Source organism: Otolemur garnettii, unplaced genomic scaffold (assembly GCF_000181295.1).
Source record: "Otolemur garnettii isolate 467f Iridium unplaced genomic scaffold, OtoGar3 scaffold00083, whole genome shotgun sequence".
NCBI lineage: Eukaryota > Metazoa > Chordata > Mammalia > Primates > Galagidae > Otolemur > Otolemur garnettii.
This window is the reverse complement of record NW_003852478.1, coordinates 6,202,086-6,208,816: the sequence shown is the minus strand read 5'-3', so window position 1 is coordinate 6,208,816 and position 6,731 is coordinate 6,202,086.

Genomic DNA, 6,731 nt, shown 5'->3' with positions numbered 1-6,731 from the left:
ACTATTACCACAGAAAATAGTTTGTCCCACTTAATACTCACCTTCCCTTTTATCTAGTAATTGCAGAATATATTTGGAAGAAGCTGCGTTCCCAGATGAGATTGGAACGGTGGGAGGCATCGTGTATGGAGGGGCTCAGGGTTGCAATCAGAGGGGCATGTGAGATGGTGATGTGATTTTGCACAAGTATTTATCCCTCTGACCCATATTTCTAAAAGGTGCATACGTGTAACTTTCATTATAGGGTTTGAGTAAATGAATGTAAATCTTTTTTTTTTTTTTTTTTTGGCGCAGATTGGTGTGATTGTGAAAAATGATTAAAGATTGACAAAAATGGTTGCCCTTTAGCCAAGTGTCCCCAAAACACACACATCACAGAACACTTGCTTTGAGGATAAAAGACAAGTTGGAGAGAGTTAATAATGTAGGCAGAAGTCGCCCTTGTACACTTGGTTTAAACAAGGGATGTGATCAACTGTTTTTCAGGAACGTTTTACTTTATTTGTGAACTTACAACTTTGTATTTTCCTTCCAGCAGCTTCTTTGGCAGTCTCCTTTTTCTGTTGGGTTCGTTTGGGTTCAGTTTACCAGTAGTATAGACATTGCTGTCACACAACTCGCTCCACAGTCAGCCTAGATCTTTGCAGTTATACAGCCAAACATGCTCGAACAATCAGAGAAAGCCCTCGGACAAGAAGAGACAGAGGCAGAGAATGACAAGGAAAGAGCAAGAGACAGACAGACAGACAGACGGACAGACAGACAGACAGACAGACGGACGGACAGACAGACGGACAGATCGAGGCAGGAGGAGTCCGAGGACGTGGAGACTGCCCAGCTAGTGACTGAGTGTCTTCAGGGCCTTGACAGAGAGATGTGTGGCTTACCCAGCTCCTCACCACCCCCATCCATAAAATGGAGAAAATAACAGCCCTGTCTCATTAGGGTGATGTCCAAATCAGAGTTGATATATCTGATATACTTAAGAGAATCGCAAAGACACATTTTAAATCTCATTTTTTTTAACTTCTAACTTATCCATGATTATTTCTCTTCTGAACGAGCTTCTACAAAAACAGGGAACAAGTCTATTTATTATAAGCTTCAAAAAGAAGTAGAATGATTATGGAGAATGGTCTACTTGTTAGGCCTCTAGTGTTTTCTGAGCTCTGCAACACGCCATGTGCTTGGTTAGCGCGGTAGACAGATGCCCGTCCTAGCAAGTTCTGTTACTGGAGCAACTCTGTAAGCTCGCTCATCCTTGTTGTCCTACTTTATGAAAACTGTTGGTGGGACTCAAGCAGGGGAGTTGGATCATAACACTCACCGTGTTTCCCTCTGTGTCTCCCTGTATTTTCCGTGTTCTGAGGATCACAGGCCCTGAGGAGCTTTCTTTCTGTCAAACTTCTGCAGTCCAGGGATGGAAGCCAGTGGCTGCCATCCCAGGCAATTCCGAGTTCTTCTTCTGTCAAAGGCGTTTATTCTCAGTATGTTCCATTGCTCTTAGATGACGGAAACAGCCCACTTGGTGAACAGCCAGGGAAGAAACTGGGTTAAAAAAAAAAATCCCAACTGTGTTACATTGAGCTCAAGCTGTCATGATGAAAACTTAATTTAAAGATTTGCTCACTCAAGAAAATATCTCTGGGTTATTTCAGGCTGCGACTCGCCAATTAACCTGACATTTCACAAATCCAAAATTGCCACGGATGAACTCTTTTCTTCGCTGCGGGATATAGCCGGAGCTCGGACTCTCATGAAGCAGTTTAAGTCTGTGTACGTTCCTGGAAATCATACCCACCAGGCAAGTATAGAAGTTTTAAAGTAACTTTCTTATCTGTTGTACTTACAGGGAAAGTTTCCGTGTTAACCTCTCTGAAAGGAGGGGTTGGCACTAGAGGAGCTCCCCCTTCCCTCTGGTTCAGAGTCGTGGGTTCTACTAAATCCAAAAGCCTCTCAACCCATGTGTACCCCAAACTCAATGCTGGGGGATGAGCACCAAGGTGGGACCAGCTCACCGACTGGGTCTGCCACGCACTCTTTATACAGCCTTGGGCAAGTCCCTTGTCCTCTTTGGGCCCCAGTTATTGCAGGTACCAAAGGAGGAGCCAGGCTTAGATGCTCCCCGAGTTTCTGGGTATTAGCCATCTATAAACATTTTCAACAATTAGAATAATAAAGGTACCTGATACGTATTAACACAATAACAAAGGGAAAAGTTTGGAATAAGAAGAACATTTGCTAAAGTTTCCTCCCACCCCACCTCCCACCCCTGCTTTCTAAGGGGGTAGAAGAATCTGAAAAGGGTGTTTTGACCATTGAATGGGAAGATGCTATAAAATTCCAAAATGAAAGGGATCATTTTTCTCTGAAAACTCAAAGGGGAAAAATGCAGAGAAAGACCCAGGCTGGGTGCAGTGGCTCACGTCTGTGATCCTACCATGCTGGGAGGCCGAGGTGGGAGAATCCCTTTAGCTTAGGTGTTAGAGACCAGCCTGATGAAGAGTAAAACCTGTCTCTACTAAAAATAGAAAAAGTAGCCCGGAGTTGTGGTGGGCACCTGTAGTCCCAGCTACTCAAGAGGCTAAGATAGGAGGATCGCCTGAATCCAGGAGTTTGAGGTCACTGTGAGCTATGATGCCACAGCACTCTAGCCTGGGTGATAGAGTGGGACTCTGTCTCCAAAAAACAAAGTAGAATAAGGAAGAAAGAAAGAAAAGAAAAAAGAAAGAAAGAAAGAAAGAAAGGCCCAAAGAGGAGCTGAAGGAGTAAAGAGCCATCGAGGCTGCAGAGTCCCTGCTGGGCTCAGGTTTCTGGTGGCCAGTGGTGACGAGCTTTCCGGAAAGAACGAGCGTTTCTGATAGAAAAGACTAGTAAGCGTGGTCACGGGGAATCTCTGCCCGTCTCCCCGTGAAAGCTTTGGTGAAATGTACTGTCTGTGCTGAGGCTCTTTGGAGAGCCAGATGTGGGTTAGTGGGACTGTGGCACAGTGAGCAGTCCAACTTGAGGATGCTGACTCTTTAGGGGGCGTGTGGCAGGAGTTCGTGCTACTCCCACAGCCCAGAGACACCCCGGGTGCAGGTTCACATGGCAGCTGATTCTTGGAGAGCATTTGTACATTTTGTTTTTCCTTTGATTCCCAGAGCATATTATCCCAATATCCAGGAAGGCCTGTGACGTGCCACACGCACACAGGTGGGCAGGGGCCTCTGATGCCAGGTCCTTGCTGCCAACCTAAAACCTCCTCTCCCTCTACTCTCAGAGGCTCTAGAAGTATTGACTGATGGTGCTGATGGTCATCGGAAATCACCCACCCAGATACTAACGACCTTACAAACTGGGATTAGAAACACAGAAATGTTCACCCTCCCCCTAAAGATCTAAGAACACCACACAAAATGCAGACAAATAATCAGAGAACGCATCACTAGTTTTTTCATTAAAAAAAAAAAAAATCAGCAATCTTAACTACTGTGGTAGAAACTAGTTCCAAAAGACATGACAGAACTGGTGATATATGACGAAGTTTAGACCAAAGTTTAAGAAGCAAGCAGCTGCCGTGCACGTGGGTGGCAAAAAGAGAAGGTGCTGCCAAGCTGATGGCATCTTTTCCATTTTATGATCGCCATGGTGACGGATTTGGCCAGTTTCACATGAACACGCGTTAGCTAGTGAGCAGAATAAGGACAATGAGAAGTTTCCGAGGCCTTATCCCCCCACTGCCAGCTCTGTCATGTCTCTGGGCCTCAGAACCCTGCCCCACAGCTGTGGCCTTTGGAAAATGAGCTCTCCCCGGATTGCACAGATCCCAGGGCGGGGTAATGTGTGCTTGTTGGGAGTATTAGATAAACACTGGTACGGACATGGGGAGAAATGCTGTGCAGCCATAGAAATGAATGGACCAGATGTAGTTGTCCTGGGCAGGGCCGTCGGGAAGCCTTGTCTCAGGCTCCACTGCTTGGAAAACTCAGACTACGGCAGGGGTTCTCCATCACTCAGGTGGGGTAAAAACACAGTCTAGCTCATTCTGTATGGCATGATTCTATGTTTAAAAAAAGAATATGATTTTTTAAAATCACATGAGCCTATTATGTTTAATGAGTCTTTAAAATTTTAGAAAAATTGTGTCATGTTGCCTTGTGGGGGAAGGGGCGGGTTGGATGGGCAAAGGGGGCACGAATGCCTTGCTCTGCGTTACAGATACAGAGCAGACCTTCTGGTGGGATCGTGGGCATGCCAGTCCTTTTGTGCTGCTATAAAGGAATACCTGGGGCTGGGTGATTTATGAAGAAAAGCGCTTTATTTGGCTCATGGTTCATGGGAAGTACAAGAAGTATCACATCAGCGCGGCTTCTGGTGAGGGCTCCAGGGGCTTCTGATCAAGGTGGAAGGGGTGTTGCATGGCCAGAGAAGGAACAGAGAGGTGCACCAGGCTCCTCTGAATCCCGAGAACTAATAAAGAGAACTCACTCATACGGTGGGGAGGGCACCAAGCCATCCCTGAGGGATCTGCCCCCCCAAGACCTAAACACCTCCCACCTCCAACACTGGGGATCAGATTGCTACTATATCATTGGGTAATTTTGACCTATTGGTTTTTTCAATATTTTTCAAATTTAAGTGATTTTCAAATTACAGGCATAAACCTTGTAAGAATAAGATCTGTTTATTTAGATCTGTTCTGTTCACTGCCATCTCCTTGGGGCCTAGAGTGGCATCCTGCACAAAGCAGTGGGTGCTGAGTAATATTTGTGAGGTGCGTTTTCAGTCTAATACATACACCCTTTTCATGGGTCAGAGGATTTACTGGGACACCAAGCACATGTGTCCAGACAAGTCAGAGCCTCGAGCACGAGCCTCGTCTGGGCAGGTTTCCGTCCATCTCTCCTCCCAATTTGGTCCTCGGCCCCACAGCTCCAGAAGCAGCATGTGCTTTCTGCCAGCCCCGTGACGTCTCCAGACACAATCTATTTGCCATGTCCTGGGCTCCTCCAGGCACCTAGGAGTGTACTAGACCTGCGGCTCCTTCCAGGTCTGAGCTGGGCTGCACATCTTGGGTCTGGCCCCAGACTGCCTCCCAGGCCACCGCCCAGCTCTGACGCACACCCACCAACTCTCAGAGCCATGCTGCTTCCCTGCCAGCACCAGAAACATTTCTTATTTAATTTCTGTCCATTACTCCTTCAGGAAAATGTCTTAGTCACAGTTTAGATGCAGAAAGCAGACACTACATTAGTCATTTTAAGGAGAGTATGATTCAATACAAAGAATTAAAGTACATATAAAATCTCTGGGCCGGGTGCGATGGCTCATACCTATAACTCCAGCAGTTTGGGAGGCCAAGGTGGGAGGACTGCTTGAGGCCAGGAGCTCAGGAACAGCCTGAGCAACAGCAAGACCTCATTTCTCCAAAAAAATTTAAAACTTAGCCAGACACAGTGTGCCCATAGTCCCAGCTACTTGGGAAGCTGAGGAAGGAGGATCACTTGAGCCCAGGTGTTTGAGGTTATAGTGAGCGATGATTACACCACTTTACACCAGCCCAGACAAAAGACAAAAGCCCTGTCGAAAAGAAAGGGCAGGGCAGGGCAGGGCAGGGCAGGGCTCTCTGGAAGGGTCAGAGGAGTGGGATCTAGACTGGACCTCCAGACATGAATCCCAGAACATCACTACAGACCTGGTCCCCAGGGAAGCCAGGACTTGTGGCCCCTGAAACTTCAGGCTTAAAGAACATGCCACAAAACCAGAGACTGCACCTAGGCTGGGTCACTGTACTGTCTACCGGGACTAACTCAGTGCTTCCAGCTCGTAGATGTGTGGTTGGACGGACACTGGACTATAGATCTCAGACAGAATGGCGTTTCTTAGCTCTTAATTCTTAGTGAGAGTGAGGTTAGCACAGCGATTAACAGATGTTAGAGCCAGAGCGTCTGGCTTCTTAACCCAGCTGTGTCCCCTACGTACTCTGTGACCTTAGGCAAGTCACTTCACCTCTCTGTGCCTACCTTCTCCTCTTTAAGAAGGAGCTAATCAGCCAGGCTTGGTGGTCATACCTGTAATCAGAGCTACTCGGAAGGCTGAGGCAGGAGGATCACTTGAGCCCAGGATTCAAAGCTGCAAGGAGCAATGATCAGGCCACTACCCTCCGGCCTGGTGACAATGTGAGACTCCATCTCTTTAAAGAAAAAAGAAGAAGGAGGAGGAGGAGGAGGAGGAGTTAATAATGGTAATTCTCTAGTGATCTGGCAAGTTAACGCATAAACTCCCAGAACACTGCTTGTCAGGGAGCTCTGTGAGTGCTGCTCTCACAGCCCTGGTCGTAGTGGAGAACAAAAGGGCCCCCTCTTTGTTCTCTTCTGCAGCGTTTGACCTTTCCCTTTGTCAGAGTGTGGCGTGCACAGAAAGGGTGTCTTTCTAACGCCCAGCAGCCTGTTAGCTGCGTGGGGCAGTCAGAGGCTTATTGCTGACACCGTCTCTCTGAAAGGTTGTGTTTGCTGGTGACCGTTCGCTGGAAATCTCAACCCCGCAGTGTCCGTGCATCGAGGCCACTCACCCTTCTGCTGCTTACTGCAAATGTTCCTGTCAATTGGGAGGCTTAGTCCCCAGTTGGGGACTTAGCACCATAGACTCCATGTGCTGCTGGTCCCCCGCTGCAACGCTGGGAAGACATCAGGCCAATGTTGGGCCAATGTCTCAGGCAAGGTGCTGCCAAGGGCTTTCAGACCAAACTC